This window comes from Thermobia domestica, chromosome 2 (assembly GCF_964235325.1).
Source record: "Thermobia domestica chromosome 2, izTheDome1.hap1.1, whole genome shotgun sequence".
Classification (NCBI taxonomy): domain Eukaryota; kingdom Metazoa; phylum Arthropoda; class Insecta; order Zygentoma; family Lepismatidae; genus Thermobia; species Thermobia domestica.
The window spans coordinates 332,394,760-332,409,349 of record NC_137455.1 but is presented as its reverse complement, the minus strand read 5'-3'; positions in this window follow the sequence as shown (position 1 = coordinate 332,409,349).

Genomic DNA, 14,590 nt, shown 5'->3' with positions numbered 1-14,590 from the left:
TACTTGCAGGTTCAGAAGTAAATGCAGAAAAAAAATAAATACATGGAAATTCACTGGGATCGTAATACTGCAAATTATGGATGCGCCAAACTATCAAATAATATTTTCTGTAAAATCAATACTTTCAAGTGTTTAGGATCAATGTTAGCAGATCAAAACCATATTCACGAAGAAATTAAATGTCGACTGAAAGCAGGGAATTCGTGTTATTATTCAGTTCAAAATCTTTGGTCGTCGCGAATTCTGTCGAGGAATTTCAAGTTCAAAATATACAGAACGACAATCATGCCTGTTCTGTATTGTTGCGAAATATAATCACTTACTTTAAGGGAAGAATGCAAATTGAAAGCATTTAAGAATAAAATCCTGAGACAAATATTCGGACCCAGGAGGAACGGCAATCGGGATGGGGGAAACTTCTTAACGAGAACTGCATAATTTACACCCTTCACCAAACATTGTTGGAATCATTAATTGTTTTTAGCTCAAGGAGGCAAGTTATGTAGCGAGAATGAAAGAAAGTAGAAACACTTTTAAAGTTTTGAGTGGAAATCCAATCGGAAAACGTCCATTAGGAAGACCTAGACGCAGATAGAAGGTAAATATTAAGATGAATCGCGCAGAAATAGGAATACGAAGTATGATAGAAAGTGGATTCAGTTGGATAAAGCAGAAGTAATTAGAGGGGTTTTATGTATGCGTCATTGAACTTCGGGGTTCTACTGGCCATAGAGTTAGTTAGTTCTTTTACGTTAGAAATACTTTGTGAAATATAACGGAAATTCAGAAGGTTTATATTTTGTCTGTATGTAGATAGATAAAACAGAGCACAACTGATACATATGCACAGAAAACATATCCTGGCGATACAATTAGTTGATGGAGAAATGATTCCAATAAATTCCTTCAAATTGGAAAAATTTGATATGTCAATGGAATTTTAAAAATCACTGATAGTGATTAATCTTTGAAAAAGACGAAATTCGTTGGGTTAAGTTCTGACTCTTTTAGCCCTACTTTACGATTTTGAATATGTTATTACTCCCCTTGTTTGCTTTCATTTTGAATATTCCCGCACAAACTGCAGCTTGCATATCTCTTTACTCCTCTCATTTTCATACCTTCATTCTCACCATCGTGATTAATACTATTGAGTAGAAAACCATGCTTAATTAAGCAAACTCATCATCAAACACTGAACACGTATTTCAGACTTCACACGTTTCCGATTTTGAAAATGCTCCTGCGTACACTGTAAGTCATTACTCGATACATTGTGTATCACATCGTCATTAACAAATCGTATATAATAACTTTCTTTAAGTAATAAGTAAAAGCTTGTCGTGACTCTTATTGAAACCTTTGGGTTACGAGCGAGCGAGCAAGATTTTTTCTTTTTCTTTCTTCTTCTTCTTCTTTTTTTTTACAAATGTATTGCTTTGCAAACTGACAACAATATTGATTTAATAGGGCGCCGCGTAGTTTACTCTTTCCGACAGCATTTCTTTCTTCTTTTTCGTTCGGCGCCCCCTTGCTATCTGCGCCCGGAGCAACCGCCCCCCTCCCCCGCTAGCTACGGCTCTGTTAGGCACAAAATACGTTTTTCAACTTTTATGCTTCCTTCGCCATTCTCTTTTCTTTTTCATTTTCCATTTTCATGTCAGATTTTCCCATAGTAAATGGCAAAAACCTATTTATGTCCCTCAAACATACGCCAGCGATTTTTCCTTGTCGGAGTAGAAATAGTTGTAACCTTGTCAATTGGCACAAGGTTCACATTGCTCATCGAGTGAAGGAATACGGAACTGCTGTTAAGAAAACACATAGGAAAGAACAAAGATCAAAGTGCCAATCGCGGAACAATGGCCTTTCATGGATTATTGTATAAATGTTCGGTGATAATTTTATTTTAAGATTAGAATTGCTTCCTCTCCTTTTTCTAACGAACAAAATTACTTATCATTATATGTATATTTATATGGAATAAATAACATGGTACTAACTTTTATTCATTCAGGTTTCGGATAGTTTGGTGTAAATTGGATCTTTTTCTTTCTTTTCTTTTTGCTTAAAAAAAAAACAGAGAAATAAAAAGATTTACTCGTAGATATATCATTTCCCTCACTGACCTGAAGATATTGATTTGATTTTTAGTTTAGCGTCTCTTTCAGCATCGAGGCTATATGAGACGTGGACCTACAGCTTAACGTGGAATATGAACCATGAGCTCCCGCCGGGATCGAACTTGGATCTTCCACATCAAAGGAGCATGCGCTAACTACTTAACCACAACGGAGCTCAAGTTAAATAAGGATAGCCAACTTCCTCCAGAATGAACTGCTTGAACAGGACTCGTATCTCTTATTCGCAATGTGTGCAAGCAGTGATTTTTAGCCACGTCAAGCTTTGTGAGTTGCAGTAAATTTTGCATGTTATCTTATTTTATTTTTAGTACAGAGAAATTAAATTTCTAATTTTGCGTCCCACGTCTATATCCTGTAGGATAAAGAAGACAGATGATGAATGAAACTGAATTATTATAAAATAATGGAATGGGAATGTAGAAGGAAATAGGAAGGCCCGACAAAACACACGGACAAAACGTTGACCACCACAAACTCACGTAGCACGGGTTCAAACAAGGGACCTCTCGCAAAAGATGAGATCTCGACCATTGAGCCAGCGTGTCCCTTTTTACTTTGTAGTAGAATATGATATTTATTTAAACATGTCAGTCAGGAATAATGCTAAATCGTAATAGTACGAGCCAATAATACGTGTCGCCGCCTGCTTGCTTGATGGCAATAGATGCTGCTAGTGTGTTGCAGATTTAAAACTGTTGTGACGATTTAATTGCAACTTAAAAATTCTTTCTTTTGATTTAAAGGCATTGTCACGATTTAATTGCAACTTAAAAATACATTCTTTTAATTTAAAACTGTTGTGACGATTTAATTGCAACTTACAATACATTCTTTTGATTTAAAACTATTGTGACGACTTAATTGCAACTTAAAACTGCACTCTGTTAACTTAATTGTTTTTAAATAGAACAAAAGATTTAAAGATTAATATTTGTGTATTTCTACAGCAATATATTGTGACGATTTAATTGTGACCCGGGTTCGATCCCAGCCCTCGCCAAGTGAACTTTGTGGTGGACAAGCACTGTGTGCGTGGGTTTCCTCGGGGTTCTCCCGTTTCCTCCTACTTTCTTAATTCCACCATTTCATTCATTACTCATCATCACCGTCTCCTTTAGCCTAACCAGCATAACCGTGGGACGTAAAACTCAAAGATTTCATTTCAGAATTTTTTTAATTGCGACTTAAACTGTATTATTTGAATTTAATTATTTGCAAATGGATAATAAAAATACTATAAATCAATGTGTTTTGCTGTTTATTAATTTGGACAAGCGAGGAATTACAGCTTCTAATTAAGCACGATTTTAACTTAGTGTAGAGCGGGTCGAAGGTTTAGGCGCAGCAACTAGTGTTTGTAGAAACTGTAGTTTTGTGTGTAGCAATTAGACAAAACCTACAAGAGCATTGTAGTACAAACGATAAAAGCAGACCGAATTGAATTAGGGACGCCAAATAATAATTTTTCGTTTGCGCTTGTGTGAGACAGGCTTCGTCGTTTGCCAGAATTTCTTGCGTCAATAGAATTATGCCTCTACGCCTTAAATTAAATATTACGGAAAACTCGCAGCGAGTAACTAAAACGCAAAATATTCTCTTCCATCTGTCCCCATTAAGTTACTACTGCTTCACAGATGCATGCCTTATCGGTAGCCGTCTCTCTCAGCTCTGATGGAGGACGCTCTCTCGGCTGCTAAAAATATGAATGTAAAAGTTAACACACAACACGACGAAAGAAACATCTCCCATGGTGATCGCTTCGCTTTCTTTTTCGTATTTCCGTTTCAACGTAATACAGCTATTAGCGCAAAAGATTAGAACAAATTGGTCGGAGAAAAGACGATAAAAGAACAACTTCGCCAATCAAATGCTGCCGATGAGAACACTTTTACAACTTCCTTTAGCCTCTAGGTGGCGCTGCAGTCGATGCTGATTCCTAAATCACATGAACTGTGATTTTAAACTTCCGCCAAGCTGGAGCAGTAGTTTGTTGTAACCCTCAGTAATTACTACGAGGGCTATCAAAATAAAGTTTGAGCGGAAAAGTTTAAATGCAAATTAACATGACGTGAAAATGTATTTTATCGTCCCTTATTTTGACTATAGTTTTCTGTAGCTTCCTGAACATTAATTGGTATTTGCCTTGAGAAAGGGCAATGCTAAACCTGTATCTAATCTCATAGGGGCCTATGCAGAGTCGTCCTGACTCGTGATTAATGCCATACTAAAGAGTTCAACTAACATATGCTTTTTGCAGTAGTCAGGCCTTTAATCATAAGCTAATCATACGCCAAAACGACTCTGCATAAGGCGGGTAAAGTTTAATTTTAATGTAAGCTCGTATTTACGTAGAGACCACATTGACCCGGACCCAGAGTAGTAAATTTCTAGGGGCAGCATATTAAATAAAATAGATCAAAATCGAAGTATGGTATGCGAAGAAAAGAGGCTGTCTACTAGAGAAATTTAAGGGAGGTCTATACTGAAAACAATGTTAATAAACAGCGTGACCGAATTTTCTCGTCACGACACGCTACTGGCGCTAGAAGAAATTGACTTGTTAGATTATTTTCTGCTTATTGGCTGTCAGCGTAATCTGTGCATTTGATTATGTACAGTCACTCACATAAGTACCTGGATCCCTAACTGTTATAATTCCATTACTTGGGGTCCAGGTCATTAGCAGTTATGAGAACGCCTAGACAGATGCAACCCAACTTACACGTAACTTTTCTCGGCACTGACAGCACTGACAGCAGATGGTAGCCCTGATCCAAGTGTTTATGCAGGTAAAATGAAAAGTAGGTGACTAACGAAACAGTTCTCCATTCTAAGATAAATCTCTATGGTTCGGATCGTGTTTTCCAAAGAACACTATATATTAATCTCAATATTGCTGTGCATGTAATGTATTATTTCTTGAAATACTGTATGTTTAGAGAAATAAAAATACTGACCACGCATGAATCAGTAAATGCTTGAAAGTAGCTGAAAATATCAAATATAGAACAACTGCAGGAAATAAGTTTCCATAGAGAGACCTTCTCCAATTCTCCTCATTCCAACATCCTTTTCTTTCTGGAGGAGAGATCTTGCTTGTCACACTGAGTATGTATTGAAATTGAAACATTTGAAAAAGTTTCAACCTGGCCGGGATTGGAACCCGGGTCCGCCAAATAGAAGTTCAATACGCTAACCACTCACCTACCGCGTCACTTCATCTTTCATCTAAACTATTTGCTATTAAAATCGTTGTATGTAAGACTATAGAAAATACTAATGCTCTTATAATGAGAAGTTCCTTATGAGTGTCACAATGACTTAGGCCCTACTCAAGATTTCGTTCTTTAACCCAAAAACAAGTTATATAGATGTTCCTCAATCAGGAACATATCACGAAAAGTTCTTCAAGTTAAGAAAAGTTTATCGTTTGCAGCGATGGTCCCGATTTACAGTACAATTCTTCTTTAGCTTCTAGTTTTCAAAGAGGAAAAGAGGGTAGAAATTAATTTCACCTTTTTTGAATTATATCAACACGTGTAGAAATAGTGTGTGCTATGTTTATCTAACATAACTACTAGTTTATTTCCTTATCTTTGTATGATGAATTGATGGCAAAGTCTGAAAGTAGAGAACTGCCATTACAGCCACCCGGGTTCGAATCCCGTCGTAGCATTTATTTTTGTTTATTGAAAGGTATTGTTTACGTAATTGATACTGTAATTCTTTTATTCCTTTATTATTATTATTATTATTATTAATATTAATACAAAGTCGAGATTCGGCTACATGTTTTATATTTTTATGAATTTTCTGATTGGATTTCAAGTCTTTTTGTTGAATAATCAACGTACTCTATTGTAGGGGTTTGCAAATATCATCCTGTTGCTTTTTATTTGTTTACTTGCACGCTACCCCAAGTTTGGATACTACATTTCACCTTTCTATATCTACGGGAAGTACCGTAAAGGTTTTGATGATCATAAGAGAGTAAGTGAATAAGTGATGAGATCAATGAACTTTGCGTATTAACAACATTTAAAGTATCAGGTTGTCGGAAAAGTCATTTTGTATTTCGGTAAAATATGACAAATGATGATTTATGGATATACTAGAGTTATTCGGATCATGCAATTGTTATGTCATGAATAGCTAAGATGTTGAGCGTTTTGTGTATTAATATTGCTCTTTGTTTGCTTTGATTTTACAGATTTGACCAGAGATGGAGTGGGTCAATGAAAACTTGACACACGACCCACCACCCACCGTGACCCACTCTGATCCACGACGCACCGTGACCCACCACCCACCATGACCCACTCTGATCCACCAAATCACATCGTCAATTACTCTGACAAATGATCCACGGCCTCTTCTCTACCGACTAAAGAGTAATAAAACCAGGTTGTGAAATTCTAACTAATTGAATTTCTACGGTCAATCGCTCAGGCACCGCTCTGTTACAATAACGGTGGATCTGATCTTTACGATATAAAATGGTAGTGTTTGTCATGGGCAAAATTACGATGAATTTCAATTAAATTATCATGGTCTAATTATTTCCTTGTTGAATTATCGATACTTTTCAGTGGAAAACGGATGAAATTTGAAAGTCCCAAATCAAGGTAAGTAGACCAACGTACAGGAGCTTGCATTACATTTTTTATATCTCTTTTTCTAACAACTTTATGGGTTGATTGACCTGTGTTCTAAGCTCTCCATATAATAAACAAGCATCAGCAATTATTATAGTAGAAAGCGCATGGTAAGCATATATGGATATGTGATGCGAAGCATTGTATTTTTTGTTTCTCAACTAATATTGATCGTTTTCGATTACGTTTACAAAATAACCAACTGTCAATTTACAATATATAGAAAGTTGTGCCCCTTCCCGTAAAGAAGAATTTTAAAAATGTTAGGAGACGTTCTGCTCATTTTCAATAAAGAGTTAGTATACTGAATTTTAGCTCCGTAAGTTTAACGGCTTGTGAGATATTCATTTTTTTTCGCAAAAATTCGGATCTCCACTATCCCTTAGGATATTATTGTAATGAAAGCAATATGATAACATCCCAGTTTGGATTAAGGCCTAACCATATACCAAAAGCCATTTCATTTCACTGCAATTTGGCTGTGTTGACTAGGCACACATAGTTACATTCAATTTTTTCATATAATAATTTACATATTACAGTGATTCAAAAATGTATTTTTTTCCGTAGTTAGCTCTTCTAAAACTCACGTGTCTCAAAAGGCAAGTAATAGTATCTATATATATAAAAGAGAACGTACAAAATCCTTTGTCCGCTCATCACGCTAATACGGCTGAACCAATTTCTTTCATTTTTGGGGGGTTATTAGGATTTGGACCCTAGATGGTTTTTATCATATCACTTTAATTTTTAATTACCAGTGTCTTGAGATAATTGACCATTCAAGTGTCCATAACGTACAAATCCTTTGTTATTAGTTCATCATAGGTAAAAATAAACGTATTTATATGCAACCCGCATGACCGTGTCACTCGGCGGGTTAACATAAATGACAGGCGATATACAGCGGAAAATAGCTTGAATCTTCTGTTTAAAATTTTTTAATTGATTTGCTTATTTTTACAGACACTTTTACAATATGCCAGCACCGGGATGACCGCAGCGAAGCGGGGCGGGTTAACATAAATGACAGGCGATATAATGTTAAGATTTACTGCAATCTTCTATGGTTTTTATCATATCACTTGAAAGCGAAAAAGTAAAAATTATCTAAGTAACAAAGTTTATTGCGTTCCGGGGTGACCGCAGCGAAGCGGGGTGAACGCTGCTAGTAAGTCATATTGCTATTATTACAATTGCAAATATCAATATCCAAAAGTGCCTCAAGTTCTTTTTTCACTTAGAAATACTCATCACAGGTAAAAAACAGACAAATGAAGAAGGGAAATGTAGGCCTTGAAAGTAAAACGTAGACAAATTGACCAGTGTTCAGAAGCGTATTTTAAAATCTCGCTCGAGTCTACTCATAGGAGCTAAATACGCGATTCTGGTTAGTTGGAGTTATCAGTTTCTCGCCACCTAACATAAATATAACAAAAATCAAATGCCTGTTACTGGCGGTCTTGTGGCCGAGCGTACTAGCGCAATGGGCTAGAAATTATAATTGATTTTGGTGTGGGTTCAAACCCGGCCCAAGGAAAGTTTTTTATTACATTTTATTTTTTTAAAATTTTATAGCACTTTTTACATTAAAATAAGATGAAAATAACACTCAAAAAAGTGATTACGTTACGTGTGTAGTTTTGCTATACGAATCCATAGTATAAGTAGTAGTAATAAAAAGAGTAGTAGTAAGAGGAGGAGGAAGAGGAGGAGAAATAGTGGGTTAGAAGTCCCGTAGGACTCGTTTTGTTCACACACAAATATATATATATATATATATATATATATATATATATATATATATATATATATATAAGTCTTGGGAAGTAACGTAACGCAAGTAACGCGTTACAAATTTTTAAGTAACGTACCTAGTTTGCTAGTTTGCGTTACTTTTTTCGCGTTACATTTCGGATGAGTAACTACAATATATGTAAATATATTTTTTCCCGGAAACAAATGTAAATGAATTTCTCAGAAGAAAACAATCATGCATGAGCTACGTATGTCAGTGACCGATAGTCACAGGCACACACAGAAACATATAAGTTCGCAGTGCCACATGCTGTTTTTTGAAGATGAAGACAGCTTTAGGGAAATCACGTGTACTGATTGCAAGCACCTGGAAGATTTTGTCGTAGATTTTGACAGCTCCAAATCAATACATTCAGTGAGTGAACTACGAGTGCAATGATACTGGTAGTCTATTTTACTTTGATTGGTGTTGCTTTTATAAAGATGGAGAACGAAAATATTTTACTGTTCGAAGATTTGAAAGCATACTTTTTTCTTAAGAGCTGAGGATGATGGTGGACAAAATTTAAAAGTAAAGTGTCTGAAGTGCCCCGACGAAAAATATTTATCAACAGCTAGGGTGCCATAATTAACGATTTACAGTAAGGGATTAATATGAATAAATTGTGTTCTGATGAGCAGGCCTACTTTATTACTAGAACATAGTTTGCTGATGGTATTTAATATTGGACTTCTTTCAGATCAGTTTGCTTATCCTAGAGTCCCGTTGAAACTAGCTTTAAAAAGCATGTGTCGATTTAAGAGTTACTGGCAAGTTTTGATTCACTCCCAGTTCATGTGTTCTCATTTTATTAGTTGTAGTGCAATGTTTCTCTGTATTTTGTATTTTTAATTTTACATAACAACATTATTGTTATATAATTAGTTTAGCAGAATAATAATAAGCAACCAGTTTTCTAACGCATAAGGATGAGCACGAGTCAAGCTAAAACTAGACTTGACTCGAATTCAAATTGAGTTTCGAGTCAAGTCAAAGGTAATATCCTCGAGTCGAGTTCCGAGCCGATTCAGTTTTTCACGTCGAGTTTCGAGTCCAGTCGAGTTTGATAAATGGCTCGTTTCATTTTAACTCGTCTTCAAATCATGGCCTGATTACACTGAAAAACGAAAGCCATGAGAAATGTAAACTAAGCAGTAATATGGAATACTTTTAGTGTTGCTCACGAGGGGGGACACTGCTCGCATCTCGTCTCGTCTCGATACGAGACCACAAGAGATTTTTTAATAATAAGTTCAGCTCGGCTCGGCTCAACTAAGAAGATGGCTCGAGCCTGCTCACTTGGGGCGAACCATCGGCTCGAGCTGGCTTGGCAGGAATGAGCCATCTGCTCGGTTCGGCTCAACTGAGCCGAGGGCTCTAGCCGAGTCGGTTGGGTGAGCTGTTGGGTCGGCTCACTTCTCGGTTCGGGTCGATAGTGAATGGAGCTGTGTGGCGAGCTGCTCGAGTCGTTGACAATTCTAAACCCGGGCCGAGCAGTTTTGAAGATATTTGGCCAGTGCCCTATAACTTTTAACAGTGTTTGACTCGAGCCCAAATACTCAACCTAGACCATCAACTCATATTCAGAAGCTGATGTTGAACAATGTATTTGACTCCTAGACTTCACGACTAGCGAGGTTGGTAATCAACTAGTTTTTTAGTATTCAAATACAAACTTCCTTTCTTTCATTTTTATATACAGTGTTGTTATAATTAATAATAATAATAATAATAATAATAATAATAATAATAATAATAATAATAATAATAATAATAATAATAATAATAATAATAATAAAAGTTGTACTTGTCATTGATAATAATTATACTGTCTATGTAATATACTTGAAGAATGTACTCGTAACTACACACCGGATTTGGATCGACTCGACTCGAAACTCGACCCCAATTCGAGTCGAGTTCTCGGGTCGGGCTCAAAGATGTCTGTTTCTAGTCGAATCGAATTAAAAAGAAAACTCGCTCATGTCAATCCCTACGAGTAACGCAGCATGGCATTTTATCATTGTTACATTATATGAAAATGTTCATATATCAAGTAAAAATTTGTCCTTGCATTTACATAAAGCGATTCAGAACGTGCAATAATAATAATAATAATAGCGGTAGTAATAGTAGTACGGAAAATTGAAGTCATATTTTTTTCACATTTTTAAAGTTTCGAACCTAAAAGTAACGCGTTAGTAAGGCGTTACTTTCGAAGTAAAGTAACAGTTACTTTTTTGGGGCAAATAACGCGTTAGAAAGCGTTCCATTTTAAGACAAAGTAAAGTAACTTGTAACGCGTTACATTTTTACAAGTAACTTACCCAACACTGATATATATATATATATATATATATATATATATATATATATATATATATATATATATATATATATATATATATGTGTGTGTGTGTGTGTGTGTGTGTGTGTATGTATGTATTTTTTGTATGTAGATAGATAAAAAAATATCACATAACTAGATACGTATGCACAAAAAATATTCTAGCAATATAAGTAGTTTATGGAGAAGTGATCCAATAAATTCATTCAAATTGGAAGTATTTCATATGTCAATGGAATAAAAAAACAAATCACTGGTAGTCATTGGTAGTTCGGAAAAGACGAAATTCGTGGGTTAAGTTCTGACCCCTTAAGGCCCTCTTCTACAACTTGTTGCTTCAAGTTCGAAAACATTATTATTCCCCTTCTTTACCTTCATTTTCAATATTCCCATGCGCAAACAGCAGCTTGCGTGGGTTTGCGTCTTTTCACTTCTTTCATTTTCATATCTTCATCCTCACTGTCGTGCTTAATCCGATTGGCTAGAAAAGCATGATAGCTAAGCAAACTCATCACTATCAAAATACCGAACATTTATTTCAGTCTTTGACCATTTCTAATTTTAAAAACGCTGGTGCATCCATTATAAGTAATGTCCGGATTTGTATGTAATTACATATTTTTTCCTTCATATGTAGGTTCGTCAAATCCTTAAATGCTTGTGATTCAAACCTGTAGGGTGCTTCAACTCAAGTTTCATATATATATTTACATATTTTGACTAATATTACATATTTCTATAGTTTCTACATATTTTTCTTACATAAAACTGTCTTAAAATTTTGCGTTTACTGAAATTTTAATTTAAAATATAAAATAAACTCTCCAACTGTGCAAGACTTTCATCTAGATTCAATTTTGTCATGACTATCTTTTCGTTTCTTTACCGAAAGAGAAATATCTCTCTGTTTTTATTTGTCAAACCATGTTTCGCAGAATTTTCGCCGATAACAAAAGAAATATAAAAAGAAACAAGTAAAAATTCTCCCTCCGGGGTACATTAGCAGCGCCCTTTATTCTCAACTCTGGAGGAAGACAGATCACGTGCCTGACAGGCGAGTGGCCAGGAAATTCCTAAAATGAAGTTTATTTAATTGTTATCGGCGGTCGGACGGTAAAAAAGATGCAAGCAAATCCTGCAATTCAAGTTAAAACTGTATGCTAGTGTGCTTCCAGGAATTTACTACAAGAGTTCGTTCCAAGAAGCTTTCGACAATGGCAATATCATAGCAGGTAACCTAAGCTTTCAAAGAACTTCGCTTGTTCAACTGAATGACAGGAGGACAGTACTCTATTATTGCAGTTGCAAAACGTACGTGTTCTGTGTTGACCGTCGAAGGTAGAAATGGCTTTGGTTGCCTCAAATTTATCAGCGAAATTGCGGTCGTGGGTAGCTATCGATGATGCGTTTACTATGGACGGTAAAGTGGTGTTGTGCCAAGAGTGTGATAAAAAAAATTGGATGTTCAATGAAATCTCAGAACAACATGTACGAAGTGCACTCCATGCAAGAAATAAAAATTTGCGAACTGCAAAAAAGCAATTACTCTTGACACAAATGCATCAAGATACTTGAGTGAGTGAGTTTTTCAAAGACTTGTGCCAAAATACCGTGCTTTTCTGGAGAAGTACTGCGGGCGTCGAATTCCTGACGAATCCACTTTTGAATGTGTTATCTCGAAGTTTGTTATAGGGAAGCTATAGATACCATTAGGGCAGAAATAGGTAGTTCATATATTTGGATTTCTGTGGACGAAACACCAGACGTTATGTAGCAAATTTAGTGATTGGAAAGTTAAGTGAAGGTGCTCCATCTCAATCCTATCTTATTGTGTGTAAATTGCGGGAACGCACGAATCATTCCACGATTGCTCGCTTTGTAAACGATGGTCTTAAAGTGTTGTGGCCGGGAGGAGTTCAGAAAGAAAAAGTCCTTGTTCTCTATACAGACAGTGCAGCGTGCATGTTAAAAGCGACTAGAGCACTTACAGTTATTTACTCTCACTTAATTCATTTCACCTGTATGGCCCATGCTCTTCAGCGTGTTGCTGAAGATGTGAGAAAAAACTTTTGCGAAGTAAATCAACTAGTTTCTTCCACGAAAAAATGTTAAGGTGCCACAACGTGTTCAAGATTACAGAGATCAACTCCCAGACGTGCCACATCCTGCGGAGCCTGTGCTAACGCGATGTGTGAGGTGCAGGTAGCTATAGATGAAATCCTTGCATACCACGAGGACACCACCACGATAAAGATGATAATATTATGTGGAGTGACTAGGGATATTCAAAATAATACTGTAAATTTAAATAAATGCAAATATAATGCATTAGCATATGTAATTCCCTGTTTGGAGATAATGGTGATCTCCGGTGGAAGCCGCCACTGCCACATTTAATAGTCGGTAGAGCATAAATACATGAATAAACACAATAAAGATCTCAGGGTATTCTTTGACTACAGTTATGGTCTAGAAGCTACTTATAGAAAGTTTTAGAATAAACAAAGGAAAAAAAATCAAAACAAACAGGTAGCAGCCTGTTAATTACTCTCTATACTCATAACTGTGTCCTTTTTTAATTTCTTTGGGCGTAATTCTCCCTGGGCCCCATTCAGGAAGATGGTCAGATGTACACAAGACAAGGAGAAATGTTTTCTTGACTATCACTCCTGAAACAAAACATAGGGACTAGCATCAGGTACTCACCGTACAGTAAAGCAGACACCCTGGAAATACTTTTGATAGATGAAGTTTTATTCTTGGTTAGGCATACCATATATGATGGTAGGAACACGTAACACTTTCATTTAATTTATACACAATTATATTGAATTTACTTCGTAATTTGGTGCACCACACACACACTAAGGGAAAACACACAAATTTTCCACACGGAAATTTTATAAAAAGAAAAAAAACAAATTTGATTAAAACTGGAGATCTGTCTGATCTCTTAAATTATCTGATAAACAGATACACCACAATAATACACACTCCTCTTAATCACAAGTTCACAGTCTCTGACCGTCTTTCAGAGAGGAGGCTGAGAATAGCAATAACACTGGTTATACACACTTTATACGTGAAAATTGTTGATTATAAATATATAGGTATGATGCACTGTTCATCTGGAAGGGTTGACACACAGTCCATGATGAAAAATCACAAATATAGTTTCCACATTCTCATTCCACTAAACTGGAAATGTTCGTGACGATACTGACTAGCTTGATAGTCACAATGATGCTGGAACTAACGTAAGGATGTCAGCATAATAGTAAGTTTAAGTAACTGCTAGTCTCCTTGTTCTAAAAGTCCAAGGATGGCACTGCCTAAATAGCGTGACAGGCTTAGTTAAATCTCATATAGAGATTTGACAGTGAATTGTTATTCCATGTTAGGAATTTGATAATAGTGCCACTGCACTGTTAATAAAGTTGGTAGGCAGAGTGACTGCTAATTTGAAATGTTAGCTTAGACCTAGCCAAATAACCATCGTTCCGACACTATTTCAAACGAGTATATTCTAGTAAAATAAACGAACATAGTGGAAGTTTCAAATTTTGACGAATAGCACTGTTCAAGTACACTTGAAATAATTCCACAATAAAATGATATTTACAAACACTGTCCACTAATACGAATA